This window comes from Elephas maximus, chromosome 19 (assembly GCF_024166365.1).
Source record: "Elephas maximus indicus isolate mEleMax1 chromosome 19, mEleMax1 primary haplotype, whole genome shotgun sequence".
Taxonomy (NCBI): Eukaryota; Metazoa; Chordata; class Mammalia; order Proboscidea; family Elephantidae; genus Elephas; species Elephas maximus.
The window spans coordinates 73,243,657-73,265,744 of NC_064837.1; the positions used below are offsets into that span (position 1 = coordinate 73,243,657).

General features: G+C 41.7%; 1 long non-coding RNA gene across 6 annotated transcripts in view; it reads right to left on the reverse strand.

Annotated features, from left to right (window-relative positions):
* The window catches only part of LOC126062102 (uncharacterized), a 30,334-nt gene extending 16,634 nt beyond the window's left edge, over positions 1–13,700 (reverse strand). For 4 of the 6 annotated variants that reach the window (XR_007513971.1, XR_007513974.1, XR_007513973.1 and 1 more), the window contains exons 1-2: positions 13,590–13,700; positions 12,735–12,871 (exon numbers count right to left, since the gene is read on the reverse strand). This is a non-coding gene — a long non-coding RNA (uncharacterized LOC126062102). Of the gene's footprint in view, positions 1–8,761; positions 8,962–12,734; positions 12,872–13,589 lie in introns of all 6 variants that reach the window. The other 2 variants (XR_007513972.1, XR_007513975.1) reach the window with 2 other exon arrangements.
* Positions 13,701–22,088: the final 8,388 nt, after the last annotated feature.

The window sequence follows — 22,088 nt, forward strand, 5'->3', positions numbered from 1 at the left end:
GGTAATCGAAAACATCATGGTGTTTCCAATCTCTCTCTCACACACATGTAGGAACACACACATAGAAACATCACAGGACACTCACGCTGTCGCCCCACAGTTCATATTTAAATCCAAAAAACTTTGTTCTCAGAGCTCAGTGGGCAATGCTTTACTGCCAAAAATTAAGGCCCTTTGAAAAAATATTACTTTTAGTTTTTCCTTTTTCAGCTTTCAGTAGCCTTTGCCTTGCCATCTCTGAAAGCAGTTTACATAGCTGTAAGTCTACTTGCAGAGGAGATGTGTCAGTAACAAGAAAAAAGAAGTGAGAGTCCAATGGAGTGAGAAAAAAGAAGTATTTCAAAAGTTCTCTGGTGCCAATACAGCTCAGACATAGAACAATTAATTATGCAACAGCATTTAATATATGAATCAAAAAGCCCTCAAAACAGTAAAAAAAAGAATAGATAAAAACTGACAGTGTGATGCATGAAATCTCATTACTCTAGAATTCACGGAATTTCAGAAACTTAATCTGTGCTCTATGCTGTTCCAGGTATTTTACCTCCCCTAGTAATTCACATCATCTTCCTGCTCATCTAGTGAGGAAGGGTGGATGTTAGTGACATTAGGAAAACAAAAAGATGGCATCAAAGGGCCTCACTGGGAGTATTAAATATGGGCTATATTAGTTGATTATTTTTTAATCCTAATGAGCACAAAATAAAAGGGAATGGGCCCAACTGATGTTTGGGAGGAAGTCTTTAGCTCCTGTGTATGTGAGATCTGACATTAGTGGGGTAGGATATGAAGGCTGATTGCAGGGAAGAGTCTTGTCCCACTGGATTGATGAGGTCCACTCTGCTGTTGCCAGGACGACTATCTCAGGAGCCTTAGGGATCTTCCAAGGAGCATCACACAAGCACTATCACCTTTACTTCCCAAACAATGCCTGAAATTCTTAGATTTCACAGTTGTAGATTTAGGTTTCCATTTACATGGAAAATGGTTCCTGACAAACAGAGATAATACCACCTTACGCAACAACAAAGCTTCAAGTGGAGCAAAGGTGGTTTTAGATGTATTTCCGGCTTGGTGGCTGCTCTGAGCCTCCCTCCCCTGGCCGTCAATAGTCCTCTTCCCCACAATTTGTGTTGATGTCATGCTATGTGGGCACTGAGAAGAGAGAAAATGTCACTCTCCTGTTCCCAAGAGAGAATGGAGAGTGGGAGTCAATGGGGCTTGGTTCCATTGTGGGTCACAGTTGGTGGCAATGAGTCACCATGCCTTCAGGATCATCCATAAGGACCCACCATGAACTCTAGGCTGATGATTCAGTTTCTTTACTGTGCCTTGCACCAACTTTTCCCTCAATTTCTCTCCACCTCTTAAGACTCCTTCCTCACTTGCAGAACGCCTTCCCTTCCACACACCTGAAAGTGAGTGTTGGCCACAGAAGGTGCAAGTGAATAATGTGCCAGGAGGAAGAAGGAAGAAAGAGGACACAGAAAGGCTGCATTCAGGGTCAGCCAGAACAGAGTTTCAACCTCAGCTTTATCACTTGCTGATTGTGCAATCTACGGTGTCTGTTCATCAGCTTTCTTATCACTAATATATGCAAAACTACATTTTATTTGGATAGCTCTTGCAAGGGAAGAGATAGTAAATGGAATATGCTTTCCCAGAAAAAGGCCTAAATGAAGGTTTACACTATTTCTTCTGTGACAGTGTACATCCTGGGAAGGCTGGAGTGGCCTGTAGAAGGTTCTGTAAGGATACTGGAGTAGGTTCAGGTCTGGACAAGTAGAGAGGTCAAGAAGTCCCTGAGATTCCCGAGATTGTGCTCAGCTTCAATTCCACTTTACCCTGTCACAGCCCCCTCACCGTGCGCTGCATGTCACTGCTTCAGTGTTCTTATTCCCTGATGGCTGTGCTTTTCTAAAGGCAGGAAGAGTGTCCTTGTCTTCACTTGGACTAGAACGTTAACATAAAACAATGGTAATATTTGTTTTTTTTTACTATCATTTGCTGAATACATTTCATAACAGATTTTTCTCAGTGATTGTTAAAGATATAGTTAAATGTCAAAACTATCTCATGATTTAGAGATCATTACCATTGCATGTATGGGGCACAATTCATCCAAGGTCAGAGTCAGTAAGAGGAAGCAGGTTGGTTCCAAAAGAAAAAAACAAACCAGTGTTGTTGGGTCAATTCTGACTCATGGTGATCCCATGCATTTCACAACAGTGTTCCATAAGATACTCGGTGGTTGAGTTACTAAAGGAGATCACCAGGCATTTGTTTCTAGGAGCCTCTGCACAAACTCAAACTACCAACCTTTCAATCACCAGCCAGCTCCTTAATTCTTTGTGCCGGGACTTTGAATGGTCTTAAATCGTACAGTCTTTTACTGTTACAAATCAGGCATTGACACAGTTAAAAAAAACAAAGTTCTTTCCGTTACAACTCACTTTCTCTGAAGTATAATTTTGATGTGATGGAACTTGCCCATTTCAATTTATAATGTAGTGAGCTTCAGGAATTTTAAACACCCTGGTGTAACCATAATATCAATCAATATTTAGACCAAGGATTCAGATTCTACATCACCCCACTGTTTTCTTTCAGGTACTTAGTCAGGAATAGCTTCAGACTCTGCTGATTTCGGCAGTCACTATTCAGAGGCCACGGGGTAGAGCTGATGAGAAGCCCCTGAGGACTTCTTATATTTGTGAACAGGAAGGGGATTGGCATCTGCCTCTCTGATGAGACCTCTTTACCCATGGTCTCATTAAATGACTGTGTGGGGAGCTCTCATTATAAAGACACCTACACACTATTGATGAGAACTCTGATGTTGGGAAAGTAGCTTCATTCAGAGAACACACCTGCCCTGCTCATCTCCCAAAACTGTGATGCTATGAACTCTGCCTCCATGACCCTCCTTGTGCCCTTGATGGCAGCCAGGGCACAGCCGAGCCTGCTTCACTTTTCTCCATCATAGGAGGACTTGATTCTTCAGGGTAGATTCTCTCTCCAACCCATGACATAGACCTCAAAAATATTAGGCCCCAGATCTCCCAGCTGTGTTCATCATCAGCCTTTCCAGCAATTTCCTTCACGCAATCTTGGTGTGAAATTTTCAGTCCTGGGTCAAGGATGCTGAGAATCTCCTATTCCTCTCTCCTAAATCTCAGAATTCATGTCTTACCACTTACAAATTCAATAAAACAGAGAAAAACAAAAACGCAAGAACTCAAGAACATCTACCACATATGTATAACTTATATATTGGAAACACACAGGGCTCTGAATATACAAAACAATCTTAGAAATGAGAAGAAAGTATGGGACTCACACTTCAAGATTTAAAGTATCACTACAAACACACAGTAAACAAAACAGCTTCGTACTGGCACTAGGATAGACATAGAGACCAAAGGAATAGAGTACCCAGAAATAAATTTATACATTTTTGCCCAATTTGTTTCAACAACGATGCCAAGTCCATTCAAAGGGCAAAGAATAGTTTCTTCAACAAATGATGCTGGGATGACTGGATCTCCACGTGGAAAAGCATGAAGTTGGACACATACTCTACATCATATACAAAAATTAATTCTAACCAGACTGATGACCTGAATACGAGAGCTAAAACCATAAAACCCTTAGAAGTAAACATCAGGGTTATATTTTAGGATTTTTTTTTCTCACATCTTCATAGTTATGACACAGGAAACAATAGAAAAATTTCTCTTTGTGAAAATTTAATCTTTTGTGCATCGATGAGCACTGTCAAGAAAGTGAAGACAACTACTGATTGTGAGAACATACTTGGAATCTCTACTCTGCTTAAGGATTTCATATCCAGAGATATACAGTGTCTAGAGCTAAACACAAAAACACCAACAACCCAACTTTAAAAAAGGACAAAAGACATAAATAGGCATTATTCCAAAGAAAATACACAAATGGCCAGTAAGCACATGAAAAGATGTTCAACATTATCAGTCACTGGGGAAATGCAAATCAAAATGACAGAGAGGTATCATTCCTTACCACACTGATAGATATTGCCAGAATGAAAACAAACAAATAAGGAAACAAAAAAGATTTGGTGAGGATGTGGACAAACTGAGAGCACTGTATATTGCAACTGGGATATGATGTGCTATAGCCACTGTACAATACAGTTTGGTGGCTCCTCAAATAATTTAACATAGAATTATCCTATGTAATTCCACTCCTGGGCATGTACGCAAAAGAACTGAAAGTAAGAAAACAGATACTCGGACACTCACGTTCATTGTAGCATTATTCGCTGAATCAAAAAGGTGGAAACAACCCAAGTGTCCATCAAAAGATGACTGAATAAGCAAAACATGACAAATAGATACATGCCATATTATGCAGCCACAAAGGGCAATAAATGGATGAACCTTGAAAACATTGTTCTGCGTGAAATAACTGAAATCCCAAGAACTATTATTGCATGATCCTACCTACATGAAAATCTACAACACCCAAAGATATAGAGCAGATTAATGACTAGGAGGGCTGAAGGCAGAAAGCATAGGGAGTCACTGCTAAAAACAAAGCAACAAGAATATTCAAAACCAAATGAAAAGAAACTTATGAATCCTAGCATGTATTATTAATTAAATATTGTATTTAAAATACGTGGTATTTTACAATATAAAAGAAGGCCAACCACCATTCTATCAACAAAAGAGTAGATAATTACTACAAAGTATGGTCATCATGTTGGGAATAACATACAAAGCACTGGCCAGGCTTCAAGGGATCCATTTGTAATACACAGAAGCAGTTACTTGATCATTCCAGAAAGAGGAGTCAGTACACTTTTGGGCAGTAGAATCCACCAAAAGCAAAGAGAGTCACCATAAGGCACAGAAGTCCTTGAGTGGGTACAAGCGAGGTAGGAGGCCTATGTGGAGTCAACTAGGGTTCATCATGGTCACCTGACACCCTCTGGGGTGTTCGAAGCTGCACATTACATGGGGGAAAATAAAGAAGGTCAGGTCACCCTATCAGAAAAACAGGATGCTGAAATGAGACTTGCAGGATTGGTTTTCTGGATTTTAAGTATTAGGACCAGAGTCTCATAGAACACCTTGGTCAATTGGCATGATATAGTTCTTAAAGTTATGTTTTACATCTTCATTTGCTAAGTAGTGTTTGTCATTTTAAAAGTCTGTGAGTGGCCTTCTACGATACAACTATTATTCTCTACACATCTGCAGCAAACGACAATGTAGGAAACCAAAGACTCAAAGGAGAAACTTACCTACAAGACAAACAGTCTGCACGAACCTCGGGCTAATCTACCCTGAGGCCGGAAGAACTAGATGGTGCCCAGACACCATTACCGTCCCCTGTGATCAGGGCCACAATAGATGGATTCTGATAGCATGGGAGATAAATGAGGCACAGAATTTCAAATTCATTAAAAAAAAAAAAAAAGCAGGCTTACTGGACTGGTTCACACTTGAGGACTCCCCAAAATCATTGCTCTTCAGCTTTGAACTGAAACTAATCCCAGTAGCTAAATAACAGTTTGGCTCACAAAATAATGAATACCTCTCACAAGTACTGTGCCCCTTTAAAAAATCATTTATATGAGACCAAATGGTAAACAATTTAAAACAACGATGAGAATGTAAGAATCAGGGAAATTAGGTTATTGGAAGTTTGCAACTGGCTATCTATGATACAACTATTGGTCTCTACTAATCCAGAACAAAAGAAAGAAGGAAACCAAAGGCTCAAAGAAAAAACTGGTCTACAAGACAAAGTTTACAAGAACCATGGCCTCATCCCCTGAAACCAAAAAAACTAGATGGTGCCTGGCTACCACTACCGACCATTCTGATCAGGGCCACAGTAGATGGACCCTGATAGTATGGGAGAAAACTGTGGAACAGAACCTCAAATTCCTAAAAAATAAATAAAAAACCAGACTTACTCGACTGGTTGAGACTGGAGGACTACTGCCCCGAGATACTCTTTAAACCTTAAATAGAAACTAGACCCTGAGGTTATCTTTTAGCTAAATAATAGACAGGCTCCTAAAATAAAGAATACCACCCATGACTACTGTGCTCCTATAAAAAATCATCTTTATGAGACCAAATAGTCAATAATTACTTTAAAACAAAGGTAAGAATGCAAGGGGGCAGGGAAACTAGGTAAATGAAAGTAGAACAACCAGAACAGAAATATTGAGAATGTTCACGAATTATGAAGAATGTAGCCAATGTCACTGAATAATCTGTGCAGAAATTGTTGAATGAGAACCTAAACTGTTATGTAAGCCTCCACTGAAAACATATACTAAAAAGACTATTTTCTAATTTTCTTTGTGATTTTTTCTTTGAACCAAGAATTATTTAGAAGTACGCTGCTTAACTTTCTACTATTTGGAGAATTTCTAGATATTTTATTGTTATTGGTTTCTAATTTCATAGCATTATGGTCAGATAACATACTCTACAATTCCTATCCTCTTAAATGTATTGAAAATTGTTTTAGGGCAGTGGCATAGTGGTTAAGGGCTATGGCTGCTAATCAAAAGGTCAGCAGTTTTGAGTCCACCGGCCACTCCTTGGAAACTCCATGGGGCAGTTCTACTGTGTCCTATAGAGTCACTATGAATCAGAATCGACTCAACAGTATAAGGTACTTAAGGTGCCCTGGTGGTACAATGGTTAAGCACTTGGCTGATAACCAAAGGCTTGGAGGTTCGAATGTACAAGCTACTCTGTAGGAGAAAGATGTGGCAGTCTGCTTCCATAAAATTACAGCCTTGGAAACCCTAACAGGCAGTTATATCCAGTACTAGGGTTGCTATGAGTTGAAACTGACTAAATAGCAATGGGCATCTAAAGACCTTAGATGGCACAAATGGTTTGCTTTTGTCTACTAACCTAAAGGTTGTTGGTTCAAACCTACCCAGTGGCACCACAGAAGAAAGGCCTGGCAATCTGCTTCCATAAAGATTAGAGCCAAGAAAACCCTATGAAACAGTTCTACTGTAACACATGGGGTCAGCATGAGTTAGAATTGACTCAAGGGCAATGGGTTATACGGTCTAGTTTGATGAATGTTGCCTGTATACTTGCAAAGAATGGGACTCTGCAATGGTTAATTGCATTTCCGTAAATGGCAAGTAGGTTAAGCTGGTTGATAATGCTGTTTAAATCTTTTATATCTTTACTGATTTGTCTATGTGTTCTATCAATTAATATGGAAGAGGTGTTACTATCTCTTTTTCTTTTACTTTCCTCAATTTGAATAGATATACCTGGGTGCAGATTTTTTCGTATATATCGATTGGTTGCTATGAGTCGGAATCAACCTGACGGCAAGGGGTTTTGTTTTTGAATTTATCTTGTTTGGTGATTTCTGGGCTTCCTGGATTTTTGTAGTTTGGTGTCTGCCAACAATTTTGGAAAATTCTCAGCCCTTACTGCTTCAAATTTTTTTTTTTTGTTCCTTTCTCTTTCTTCTCCTCCTAGTATTCCCATTATGCATATGTTACATGTTTTGTAATTGCCCCACAGTTCTTAGATAGTAGTTTTTTTTTTCTCCAATCTTTTTTTCTCTTTGGTTTTCAGTTTGAGAAGTTTCTCCTGAAATATCTTCAAGCTCACAGATTCTTCCCTCACCTATTTCCAGTCTGCTAGTAGGCCCATCAAATGCCTAATTCATTTCTGTTGCAAATTTTGATTTCTCACATTTCCTTGTAGTTCCCAATTTTTTTGGTTAGACTACTCATCTATTCTTGCATATTGTCCACTTTTTCCATTACAGCCCTTAACATATTAATCATAGTTATTTGAAATCCCTAGTCTGATAATTCTAACATCTCTGCCATTATCTGAGCCTGGTTGCAATACCTGCCCTTTCTCTTCAGATTGTTTTTTGCTTTATAGTATGCCTTGTAATTTTCTGTTGAAATCCAGGCATGATGTATAGATAAAAGGAACTGGTATTCTTTTGGATGTAAAGTTCTGTTAATGTTCATGTGGAGGTAAGGTGTGGGGGAAGGGAATCCTTGTACGAAATATAAGTCATATTATGCCACTCTTCTACTTAAACCCTGCCTTTTCTCTCAAAGGAAAAGTCAAAGTCCTTTAAGTGGCTAACAAGTCCTACATGATCTGGTTTCCATTACTACTTTGGTCTCACCTCCTACCACGTTCCCGCCTTGCTCCATTTCAGCCTCACTGGTTTCCTTACTGTTTCTCTGACACATCAGGCATGTTCTTGTCTCAGGACCTTTGCACTTGTGCCATCTCCTGAAATGGTCTTCCTTCAGGCATCCTCATGGCTAGTGCTCTACTCAAGTGTCATCTTATCAGAGACACCTTCCCTTCCACCCTACATTAAAAGCAATCCTTCCTTCCCCCCATCTACTTTCTCACCCTCACCTAGAATTCCCTCTCCTCTTATACAGCTTTATGTTTTTCTCCAAAGCACATTTCACCATCTTGTCTGTTTATATATTATCTGTCTTCCTGACAATAGAATGTATGTTCCATGAGGGCAGAGTCTTGCTGTTTTTCATTCACTGCTGGATACCCACTGCCTAGAACAGTGCCTGGTACACAGCAGCACACAATAAACATTTGTTGGATAGAATACTAAACAAGAGACTAATCAATGGAAAAATGCAATTATTGGGCAGCACTGAGAACTGGAAAACCTGGTTTTGAGCCTTGATTCTGACTCCACAAACACTCTCCCAGTGACTTACCCTTTCTGCTTCCCTAGACCTCACTGCTCCAGCCCCATCTCTTTCATAGTCTTTCCAGCTTTCCACCCAATGCTGGAAGTGGCAATGGCTGAAGCAGACGGTCCACTGGGTACAGGTAGGACACAAAGTGATGCTGCAAGAGCAGGGAAGGCAGCTGTGATAGCTTCTCCATATCCGTATCTTAGCTTTGGTTGTCTGCACTGAAAAAGAGCCACGTAAATCATGTAGGATGCCACTAAACGACATCGTAGAGAATTTGCCATAAAATAAGGAAAAGTTCACTGACTCAGCTGATAAGACATTGAGGCTCTTCATCCTGGAGTAGTACATCCATCCAGGCACTGGGCACAATCTTTAGTTTGGAAAGAAGCCATGGTACAAAAGATCCAACTTTGGAAACAGGTTGTTTGGGCTCAGATTCTGACTCTTAGTCACTTACCAATTATGACATCTTGGAAAATTTGTGTCATTAAACTGGGTCAGTTAAACGGGTATAATAATATCAATCACATACAGATTTTATAAAGATTAAATAAATGTGAAGTGGTAAGCACAGAAATGGGCACAGAAGGAGGGCTCTATGAAAGACAGCTATTGTTACAATTATTAAAAATTACCACCACCACCCCAGTACATACAAAATGAACTTCAGTATTTTCAGGAGTGGGAAAATTAATATACAGAAAAACTTTTCTTTTTAATGCTCTTTTAACACAGATATCATCTAACTCTTCTTAATTACACCATGTGATGCAAAGAGACCAAAACTGTCTATAAACCTTTGATGAAGAAAATCATCTTAATTTCAAAAACAATTAAATATCTTACTGTAAAGTTTTCCCCCATCTTGTTCTTCCCAACACCTATGAGAAGCCCTAACCACAGACAGAGGTAAAAGAGCAAAATAGGAGGAAAGTTTCAATGAATTAATGTCAGAAAATTGTATGATGGTCTTTGACATTAAAAAAAATACATCTGACTTTAAAATTTAAGTATTAAACACTACCAAAAACTTGATGACGACATGTAATAGGTAGTTTAACATATATTTTGGCCTATATGAATTAAAATTTAAATAATTATTTGATGCATTTTTGTAAGTTTAGTATAACTAAAATAAATGTAAACAATTATTAGAAAACTCTCTGAAAATAAAACTTTATTTATTTTTTTTAAATTGCTGCTTCATACTCCAAATCTAAATGGCTTTATATAAAGCACTGGTCTTTGTGATTCACCAAAAGCAGGTGCCAATTCCTGGACACAAACTGAGTGACAGGAGAAACTCCGAATGCTACTACAGCCCTGAGTACGAGCCCTGATCTAATGATCTGTCTTCATTAATTCCTTTTCATTTCATCTTTGTGAAATAGGGGAGGTACAAGGCAGAGAGAGAGGGCTAGACATGTCTACTCTGGTGTACACCTCTAATTCAGTGCCAGGAACAAAAATACACATGTATTCATCAGAGCCCCCAAAAATGTTAAAGTCCAAATAAGGAGGAAAACTAATTTCCTAATACTTATATACATACATCGATATATATATATATAGATGCTCTCACACATATGAAGATGAGCTTACACATATACAGATGTATTTATATACATTTGTGTATATATTTATATATATTTTTATATGTATATTTCCATACACATTTGTATTTGTGTATATTTTACATGGAAACCCTGGTGGCTAAGTGGTTAAGTGCTACAGCTGCTAACCAAAGGGTCGGCAGTTCAAATCCGCCAGGTGCTCCTTGGAAACTCTATGGGGCAGTTCTACTCCGTCCTACAGGGTCACTATGAGTAGGAATCGACTCGATGGCACTGGGTTTGGTTTGGTTTGGTTTTGGTTATATTTTATATAAATATGCATATGTATATTTATATATATATACATACTTATATACTCATACACTCACTCACATATACACTCATATATACATATTTGTGTGTGTGTGTATATATGTATATATTTGTGTGTGTATATATATACACATAATAAAATATATATATACACATATATATATTTGGAGCCCCTGGGTGACACAACTAACTAAGTTTGGCAGTTTAATCCACTCAGAGGTGTGTTGGAAGAAAGGGCTGGCAATCTACCTCCAAATCGTCACAGCTGCTGAAAACCCTTTGGAGTACAGTCCTACTCTGAAAACTCATGGGGTCCTCATGAGTGGAAATCTACACAATGGCATATATGTTGGAAAAATTAGTCTTGCAACATACATATGGCATACATAATAAACTGTACATTACTGTTACGTACCCAAACCCACTGCACTCGTTGATTCCAACTCACAGTGACCCTACAGGACAGAGTACAACTGCCCTATGGGTTTCCAAGACTGAAAATCTTCACTGAAGCAGACTGCCACATCTGTCTCCCACAGAGAGGCTGGTAGGTTTGAACTGCTGACTTTTCAGTTAGCAGCCAAGCGCTTTAACCTCTCAGCCACCAGGCTCCCTACTGTCATGTACAGTGATTACATAAGCAAATTTTGAAATAAACTGCCTGGGTTTGAATCCTAGCTCAATTTTATCATCTGAGTGATCTGGGCAAGTTATTTTACCTCTCTGTGCCTCAGTTCCCTCATCTCTAAAATGGATCTTACTCATAAGGTTGTTGTGCAGATTAAATAAAACACACAAGACACTTAGAAAAAGGTCTCACACACAGAATGTACACAATAAATATTTAGCTTTCATTATTATAAAAGCAATACAAACAAATGGCTTAATTTAAGAAATTTCCATTGAGAAATAGTTCAGTTCCAAAATTCATGTGCAAAGACATTTACATCAACTGCTGAAGTCGTACATTTAGATTCAAACAATTACTGAGGTATGTTATGATCGCCAATAGAGTTCTGGGGACTATACAGGCAGCCTCTGCATGCCCTTCTCCCATACCATCCACTCCATCTCCCTTGGAGCCTAGGCATCATCTTATCAATCCAAATACTTCCATGAGTTAACTGTTCAGCACTTAAAGACACACCAAAAGCAACCACTAGCACGAAAGTACAGTCAAATGTTTTTTCAGAATAGCAAAACCTGTTTCTAACACAATAGTGAATTAAGGAGGGCTGTGAGTCCAGAGGAGCCCTGGTGGCACAGTGGTTAAGAGCGCCGCTGCTAACCAGAAGGTCAGCAGTTGGAATCCACTAACCACACCTTGGAAACCCTATGGGGTAGTTCTATCTGTCTTAGAGGGTCGCTATGAGTTGGAATCAACTCGGCAGCAAGCAGTTTGGTTTGGTGGGTCAAGATGGAAGGGTTGGATGAAGGAGAAAAAAAGAAAAATGGACAAGAGGAGAAATATGAGAATTTAGAGAACTGTGAAAATTTAATTCCTGGATATTCTTTCTTTCTCCTCGCTATAATTGTAAGGGCTTTTCTCATATACAGCATATACAAGTAAATCACTGCAATATTTAGAGCACTTAGATTTTTGTAAAATTCATTCTCTGAAAACTCTTGGTGACCCCATTAATTTGTCCCTTAAAAACATCTCAGAATTCAAAAAAAGCATCTATTAAAAAAATAGATAAATACAAGCACTGCTGTCATTTGAGGGTGATTTTTTTTTTTTTTCCTGCCATCAACAAACCACACACTTGGGAGTTGCTTTTCCAGGATCAATGTTCATACCATCCACTTTCTCTTACCATCCCACCACCACCCCACCACCCTTAATTTAGAAAAGACAGGGCCAGGAAGTGCTCCAAACATCAAGTTTTCTCTCCAAAAGGCCAAATGGCACTTGGAAACACTTCACATTCTCAACTGACAGCGCTTCCACTACCCCCTGCAGATAAGGAGCATGATTCCGCTGACTTACTCATTGTAAAAGAAAAAAATACCGATTGTAAAAAACTGTTTCTTAAAACCAGGCATATTTCTGTTACCTACCCACCCCACTCCCCACCCTCGTCGCTCCCCCAACACACACCTACCCTCAAATATTCCATACCAATGGGGTGCCCCAAGTAGGGTGTGCGGCTCTGCTCTTCTTTTACACCACTTGGAGGCCTCTGGAGACACCACATCTTTGGTTGGCAATTCTGTGAACCCTGTCTGTTCAAGCTGGCACCTATTCAAAACACAAGTCAGGTTTGTAAAACGAGTTTAATAGGAGTCAGGCGGTATGCCCACTCACCCTCAAGTTTCTTAAACAAAGGTAATAATTTCTTAAGATGTTTACAATGTCTTAACTACGGGTTAATTACATCCCTTAGTGAGCATGGTGCACTCGGGAAAATCCTCCAGCTTAGTGCCCCCTATTTTCAAATACAGAGGGGGAATCTCCAAAATTACAAATTTGAGTTTCTACACGCTAAAAACTCTGTCAAAAGGAGGAATTTGAAATAGATGCATATTATATATTATATTATCTACACGATTGCATAGAAACAAGACTAGGAGCATATAGACCGGCACAGAGTGTAATCTGAATGCATATATTGAAATATATATATTTATTTCTTAAACCACAGCCTCCCTGGGTGGCTTCTCAGGCTCGCCCTACCAAAAGGTCAGCGTCACCCCGTCCAAGGTGCCCAGTGGGCGGAGGCGCTGGCTGTGTCCCAGACATCCCAACAGACACCCAGCGTCGTGGTTGCCTGGGGCAGGTGGACGCGCCAGGTGCCCCGGGCACCCCTCCCCGGGCCCGCCCAGCCCATCCCAGCCCTGTCCCCCAGCTCCGCAGGCCGCGGCCCTGCCCCCTGCGACTCCAGCGCCGCCGCCCGACGCTGAAGCCGGCTGCGCAGGGCCTGGCCCGGGTGGAGACAGGCAGGGCGGGCCCGGCTCACCTAAGCCTGAGAGCCGCTAGCGCAGGCACAGTCCCAGTCGCAGGGGCCTGCGAAGCCTGTTGTCCTGGTGACTGTTGTCCTGGTGACTGTTGTCCTGGTGACGACACACAGGCGGCCCGCCCGCCCCTAACGTGAGTCCGGACGGAGGCGGCCATTGGCAGTCAGAGAACATGTGACCCGTAGGGGCGGTGCCCTCTGGGCTGCCCCGCCCCTGACTCTTGGGCGGGGCCTCTTCTCTCCCTTTGGCCTGGACCATCCTCACCTGGTCACTTTGACGCCCCTCACCTGGCCAATAACCCAGCTGAGAAACTGTTGAGCCGGAATTCATCTCAATGGATTTTCTTTATTTAAAAAACTGGCTATACAGGTATTCTTTTGATTATTTTTGATCTTTTGGTAACTGAAGATATGTTTTAAACTACCGATAACAGAAGAATTTAAAATCCCAGCACCTGAGGTAACTAAGGCTCATACTCTAACCTGCTTCCAAGCTTCCAATGCAAATACATATCCTACTACCGTGGGGGCTAGTCATACACATTGTTTTATAACCTACTTTTACCCATTAAAATGATTATCTTTGCCTATTTTTTTTTAACGAGAGCTTTATTTTTTAGTTTTATTGTGTTTCAGGTGAAAGTTTACAGCACAAATCAATTTCCTATTCAAAAATTTATACACAAATTGTTTTGTGACATTGGTTGCAACCCCCGCATTGTGTCAGCAGTCTCCCCCTTTCCTTTTCCACCCCAGGTTCCCCGTGTCCATTTATCCACATGATTCTTTGCATAAGGGCTCTCTCCCCATTGGATTTGAAGTTCACTGATGGTAGGGACCTCCGTCTCCTCGCCATTTTATCCTCAACAGCAAGGGCGGTGCCCGGAAAATGGGAGCTACTTCATAAATACCTGTTAAATTAATGAATCTTTTCCTATAATCATAGTCCAAACAGTACATTTGCGTTCAGCTAATGTGAGGATTTTTCAGCTTCAAAAGTATTTTAAAAGTACAGCAATAAGAGATGCATGTCTAATTAGTCAAAGGTAAACTAATGTTTTCATTTGATTTTTTTCTCATTGCCTTTTTTTTTTATTAACTTTTATTAAGCTTCAAGGGAACGTTTACAAATCCAGTCTGTCACATATAAGTTTACATACATCTTACTCCGTACTCCCACCTGCTCTTCCCCTATTGAGTCAGCCCTTTCAGTCTCTCCTTTCGTGACAATTTTGCCAGCTTCCCTCTCTCTCTATCCTCCCATCCTCCCTCCAGACAAGAGCTGCCAACACACTCTCAAGTGTCCACCTGATATAATTAGCTCACTCTCCCACCCGCATCTCTCTCCCACCCGCTGACCAGTCCCTTTCATGTCTCATTGCCTTTTTTTAATTAAAAGAAAAATAACCTTTGCTGTCAAGTCGATTCTGACTCATAGTGATCCTATAATTTCTCTTCAATTCTATCTTCTCAAATACCTGTAACGCATCAGTGTGGGTGAACGTTTCTTCTTCCTCCTCCCATCACTGTAGCCTTTTCCCCCTAAATCTACACAATTGACTAAATGTCGGAAGTGGTGGCATTTAAGCATGCATTTCTTTAAGAAAAGAATCCTTTCATAATATACTCATAAATTCATAGTATACTTATAAATTCTTATGAATGTATTATTAAAGTTGGAGCTCAGCAAATGGAGTTTCTTAAAAGGACGTGTAACTATAATTCTTCACTAGGAAAGAGAAGGGTTTCAGAAAGGAGGCATTTCTGACAAAATAAGAAAACGTGTGCTCTGCTGCTGTTATTACTTTCTTTTTATCCAATGATATTTCTGCCTTCAATTTTCTATGACCCACATCAAGTCACATAAGCACAAAGTGTTGATCCCTATCCATCTGCCATTCTGCTTAAGCAGTTATAATGGGGTGGAACTTGAAAACCTGGATTACACAGATATTTCTTTCAAAGGAATGAAAATTGGCACAACAGTACATGTAATTCAAAAGTTAATAAGGCTCCTATTTATTCTACTTGCTTTCTTTAAAATTAGCTTAATTTTCATAACTCAGTGTTAATCAAGCAAGTAAAAAAAAAAAAAAAACTACCATAAAGAATTAATAGTGGACTGGTATTAGGTTTTCTTTTTTCTCTCTATTCCAGAATGTTCTGAAAGCAGATAGTGGTGATGGTTGCACTACACACTGAATGGACTAAAAGCAACATAATTGGACACTCCAAAATAGTGAATTTTATGTTACATGAATTGTATCTCAGCTTAAAAATAAAGAATTAACAACAGTCTTTAGCGGCAATGAGACATTCATCCTTGATCAGAAGCAAAAAAAAAAAAAAGAAGCAAAGAGCCCTTTAAATGGTATTAAGGACAAAGAGCACTAAAAATTCTAAGATAGTATCTGGAGTTCTTTTTTTCTTTTGGTTTTCTCCTTTCCCCAAACCACCAATATTCTTTTTGCCCTGTCTTCTTCTAGTTTCACCGAACATTGCTAAAAAGGAAAGGCATTTTATATCATTACAAAGCATCCTAAGTCAGTCCAGGGTTTTTCTCCTACATCAATCTGATTTGTCCCAAGCTTGGACTTACTGGAAACCTCTCATGGGTGTGAGAACTGCTGGCCTTGAAGCTTTCTTCTTTCAGATTCTCCTGCACCAAATGAAGCGGGTTTTGTTTCAAAATCAAAACACAGCTGAATTAGCTTTTCAGAACGGACTTGACGGCAGGGCTCTGATCACACCAATTTCAGGGAAGTATTAAAAGCAGCTTCGAACAACAAAAGTGGGTCGATTCTCTGAGATTCTGCAATAAACTAGCCCATACCTCTTTCTCCAGCCTCATCTGGCACAACATCCTCAACTTGCGCTCTTGGCTCCAGCGACTCTATCTGATACCCTGTTTCCCATTCTCCCTGCCACTCACAGGGCTTTTGCACATGCTATTCCCTGTGCCCAGGGCACGCTGTCCTCCCGTCTTGGCCTAGTTTATTCCCACTCACCTTTCAGATCTTCCTGAACCAAGTCAAAATATTGGAAGGCGTCTTCAAAGCACTGGCCTTGCCTTCTGAAGACTCATTTATTAGATGTTGAGAAATGAGGATGGTGGAAAACAATCTCTGCAGTATAGGTTCGAGAGCACCCTGGAGGCGACTTCATTTTAAAGAATTTTCATGGAGATATTGGGAAAGCTAGAGGAGGGACTGAAGGGCTAACCACAGGCTCCCTCTGGTTGCACCCAGCGATAAGGGGAGGATTCGGTGGCTTAGGGAGCGTCCCAGACCGCGGGCAAGAGGAGACTTGAAGGGTCCGGATAGGGATGCTGGGTCGCAGGAGGGCTGCTTGCCTCATTCCCTCCCAGGCTCTCTGCTTGCCCATTCCTTCTGAAGGAGCAGCCTCAGTGAGCTTAGCCTTCCTCACCAAGACCCCAGGCGCCACCCCAGGCCCCGCGCCTCCCAGCCACTCACCATCCGCTGCTACTGAGGGACGAGGCAAACCGAGCTGGAGCAGCGCCACCGCCCAGAGTCCTGGTAGGCGTCTGCGCGGTGGGCCACGGGAGCCGGCTCACTCGGCAGCCATGGTCCAGGCTTTCCCGGCCTGGCGCGCTCCAAAGCGGGATCTGCCTGCACCAGAACTGCCCAGCGTGAGCCACTCTGCGCTGCGCTGTGCTACTGCATCTCAGGCTTCACGCCCAGCGGGCAGAGAGGGAGGGGCGCGGAGACCCGGAAGGCTTGAGATGCTGGGGCCCGCAAGGGCTGACGGACCCCCCGAGGGGATGGGGGGGATCCTTCTCCGTGGCGACAGGGAGGTGGCTGCAACTGGGCTTCGCCTTCGCCGTGGGCACCTGGAGGCCTCAGTGCCAAAAGGGGCTGCGCGCTACGTGGACACCACTGGGGCAGAGGGTGAGGGCTGGGGATGCCAGGACAAGGGCTGCTGGGAACCCCCACCAGTTTGGATGACCCTTGGTGAGGGGGTGGTGCCATCTGAGAGGCTGAGCCCCCTCTGAAAGGACTGTTAAAGGGGTACCTAACTCTGCCTTCTACTTCTTGACATTCCACTGGTGTTCTCCTATAAAAGAGGAAAATTTTTTTTGAAAAAGAGAATCCTACTTGCCAACTGCACTCTAAGGAGTCAAACACACAAAATAGCAAGATTCCACTTTCCCTAGAAACATAGCTTGAAAGTCGAGGGCCACTTCCATTACTATTTCTGGTACCCCTAGCATTGCTCAAAGAGTGCTGGTGGGATTGTCACCATTATCAGCCACCTCCCAGACCTAGGCTCCATGGCCTGAAGAAGGCCTGAGATTGGGATTCTTTTGATCTGGCCTTAGGAATCAGCACTAAATAAGGGTCCCAGTGAAATCTGCTGCATAGGTCCTGCCCTGGACAACTCACCCCCTAGCTTGTATCCCCAGCATCAGCACCCATCAGTGGAGGATTTGTACTCTTCAGAGGTGGAGTAATAATGATCAGCATTGCTATAACTGGGGGCATGGGTGGCACTTTGCAGCTTACAAATCCCTTCCATATTCATGGACTGCCCAACAAATACCTACTGAGTGCCTGGAGCATGTCCTCCCCTGTGCTGGACCCTGAATGAGGCTTAAAATGTCCTAAAATGTTCACACTCGAGTGTGGGAGACAGATACTTTAGTAAGTCTGGACAGGTGATTGGTGCTCTGTGGAATGGATGACTCTTGCCATCTAATGAACCAGAAGTGGACACTGGAAGACTGTAGTTTACTTACTTTCTTTCATACTAAAAACCCGGATTGGAACCCAGATCTGATTTACTACAGGTGGTCATTTTTCAACTCAATTTGTGAGGGTCAGTGAAGAGCTATTATCTCCTGTTCTCTTTTCATGGCAGTCTAAGTGTCAAGTGCAGGGCTCCTATTAATGTTTAATTCCTTTGGGTAATAAAACTTTACTTTTAAATACAGCTAACTCTAGGATGTTAAATGCAGTGAGCCTTGACAATCATTCACACATAAGTATAAATTAGTTTACTTAGCTACTTCCTACCTAACAGCTAGCTGGTAGGACAAGGAGTGAGACTTGGCATGTCTGGGCAGGAGGGGACATTTTAAAGCCTGTTAGTGCTGAGAGTGGAGAGGAGGTGTCGCTGGGCACCTGCAGGAACTACTGACTGACCCACTCAGGATCTGTGTTGAGTACTGCTTCCAGAACACTCAGTTGGATAAAATGATATTACTACCTACATTAGTTTCCTAGGCCACTGTACACATACCACAAACTGGATGGCTTCTGTTGTTGTTGTTAGATACCGTCGAGTCAGTGCCGACTCATAACGGACCCTACATACGACAGAACAAAACAGTGCCTGGTCCTGTGCCATCCTCACAATTGTTATGTTTGAGCCCATTGTTGCAGCTACTGTGTCAGTCCACCTCAGTGAGGGTCTGCCTCTCTTTCACTGACCCTCTGCCTTACCAAGCATGATGTCGTTCTCCAGGGACTGATCTCTCCTGACAACATGTCCAAAGTATGTGAGACGAAGTCTCGCCATCTTTGATGCTAAGGAGCATTCAAGCTGTATTTCTTCAAAGACAGATGTGTTCATTCTTAGAATAGAAATGTATTATTTCACATTTCTGGAGGCTGAGCACCTGAAATCAGGCTGTCAGTCTTGTTGACTTCAACAAGAGCTGTGGTGGTGACACAGGCTGCCTCACGGGAGCAGTGGCCATAGGTAGAGGAACACAGTCACTGCCACTGGTAAGGCAGGAAGGGAGTGAGAGAAGAAATACCCCAGCATCTCTCCAAGGCTTTGAACTGTTTTTTTCTGGCTCAAACCCCTGCCAAGAATTTCATTTTCACCCCAGATAGATTGAATCAGAATCTACATTTTAACAAGATCCCCCAGTGATTCTTATATATAGTAAATTTTAGAGCCACTGTTCTACTAGTAAAAGAGCCCTAGTGACGCAGCAGTTAAGTGCTCAACTGCTAACTGAAGGGACGGTGGATCGAACCCACCAGCTGCTCCAAGGAAGAAATCTGTGGCAATCTGCTTCTGTAAAGATTTATAGCCTTGGAAACCCTATGGGGGCAGTTCTGCTCTGTTCTGTAGGGTTGCTATCAGTGAGCCTGGTTTGGAATTGTCTCTACTAGTGGTTCTCAGAACTGGTCCCTAAACAGCAGCATTAGCATCGCCTGGGAACTTACTAGAAATGAGAGTTTTCAGCAGGAGTTAAAACCAGAATGAAACAGTTGGAAGTCCTGCCTCTTTCCTTCTATCCTTCAAGTTCCTGTAGGTGCGTCCTATTCGCTCAGGTCATTTGAAAGCTTGAGCGCAAAGGAGCTCAGGTAGTGTGGCCCTGAGTGACCATCCTCCCTGTGCAAAGCAAGGTGGAGAAAGGTGGAGAGTAGATCTGGAGAGGTAAATGGAAAACATCCAGCACAGTCCAGCTAGTCTTTTCTTTCATTTGGATAAAATAATAATAATAATAATAATAATAAAACAGGGAAATTTCAAATCCCTGTAAGCACCTGTATTACCTGAGAATGAAGCCAACTCAGTCATGCTTGACTTGGAAACTAAATTTTAATACTAACCACCACCCGTGATCTTCATACAAGATTAAAAGGGGAGATTTAAACAGTTATCATAAAATGTAGAAGCTACAGTCCATACTTCTGTCACTGGTTGTGAGGCCTTATCTGGTAATCATCGCTTCCTTTACAGGCTCCTCATTTACTGTTCCCCGTCTGTTCTCTGAGTATCTTGGCTAGTAAGAGGTTTTATTTAAACATGGTCAAACAAAAAACAAACCTAAACCCATTGCTGTTGAGTCCATTCCAACTGACACCAAAAAAAACAAAACAAAACAAAAAAAACCCATTGCCGTCAAGTAGATTCCAAGTCATAGTGACCCCATAGGAGAGTAGAACTGCCCCATAGGTTTTCCAAGTGGCAAATGGTAGATTTGAACTGCTGACCTTTTGGTTACCAGCCATATGATTAACCACTGTGCCATCAGGGCTCCTTCCGACTGATAGCAACTGTATAAGACAGAGTAGAACTACTCCATGGGCTTTCCAAGGCTGTAATCTTAAAGAAGCAGACTGCCACATCTTTCTCCTATGGAGCCACTGGTAGGTTCAAACTTCTAACTTTTCTGTTAGCAGATGAGCGCTTTAACCACTGTGCCACCAGGGCTCCTTTTAAACCTGTTCGGGGGACCCAAACTTTCATTCCTACTAAGGACCCGTCTTTATTAGGTTGCCAGTCCACCTTCCACTGACCATTATTGTTGGACATGAGAGTCACCTTTGGTCTAGACATAATCATCCATGTTCCTATTATGTACCAGCACTCCAATTTCCCCTTGGCAATCAGAATCAATCACCCCATCCAGGAGAGTGATCTACTCTCCCTGTTGGTTCTGTAACAGGAGAAACTTAAAACTACCATGGAAGTCTTAGCTCCCACTTCACGGGGCTGACTGTGTGTTTATGGATGGGAATATTTCTCCCTTGTGTACCTGGACCTATAAACCCACCAAGGTTGTGAGATGAGATTTAAAACATTGGTAGGTATCTTAGTTACCTAGTGCTGCTATAACAGAAATGCCACAAGTAGATGGCTTAACAAAGACAAATTTATTCTCTTGCAGCCTAGGAGGCTAGAAGTCTGAATTCAAGGTGCCAGCTCCAGGGGAAGGCTTTCTTTCTCTGTTGGCTCTAGAGGAAGGTCCTTGTCATCAATCTTCCCCTGGTCTAGGAGCTTCTCAGCACAGGGACCATGGGTGCAAAGGATTCACTCTGCTTCTGGCACTTTCTTGGTGGTATGAGGTCCCCCTGTCTCTCTGCTCGTTTTTCTCTTTTATACCTCAAAAGAGATTGACTTAAGACAAAACCTAATCTTACAGATTGAGTCCTGTCTCATTAACATACCTGCCGATAATCCCACCTCATTGACATCATAGAGGTAGGATTTACAGCGTACAGGAAAATCACATCAGATCACAAAATTTTGGACAATCACACAATACTGGGAATCATTGCCTAGCCAGGTTGACACACAATTTTGGGGGCACGATTCAATCCACGACAGTAAAAAAAAAATAGCAATGTCTTGGAAGAAGTATAGCCAGAATGCTCATTTGAAGCAAGGATATTGAGACTTTGTCTCACATCTTCAGACATATTAACAGGAGGGACTAGTCTCTGGAAAAGGATATCTGGCTTGGTAAATTAGAAGGTCAGTGAAAAAAAAAAAAACAAGAACGACCCTCAACTAGATGAATTAACACAGTGGCTGCAACAATGGATTCAAATATAGAAATGATTGTGAGGATAGTGCAGGACCAAGCAGTGTTTTATTCTGTTGTACCTAGAGTTGCTATGAGTTGGAACAAACTCAACCATGCGTAACAACAACAACAACAGTAATAGTAATGGTAATATAATATGGAGGCATTCTCATTTCCACCTTTTGGTTCCTAGACCACTGTATACTGTCTATAAG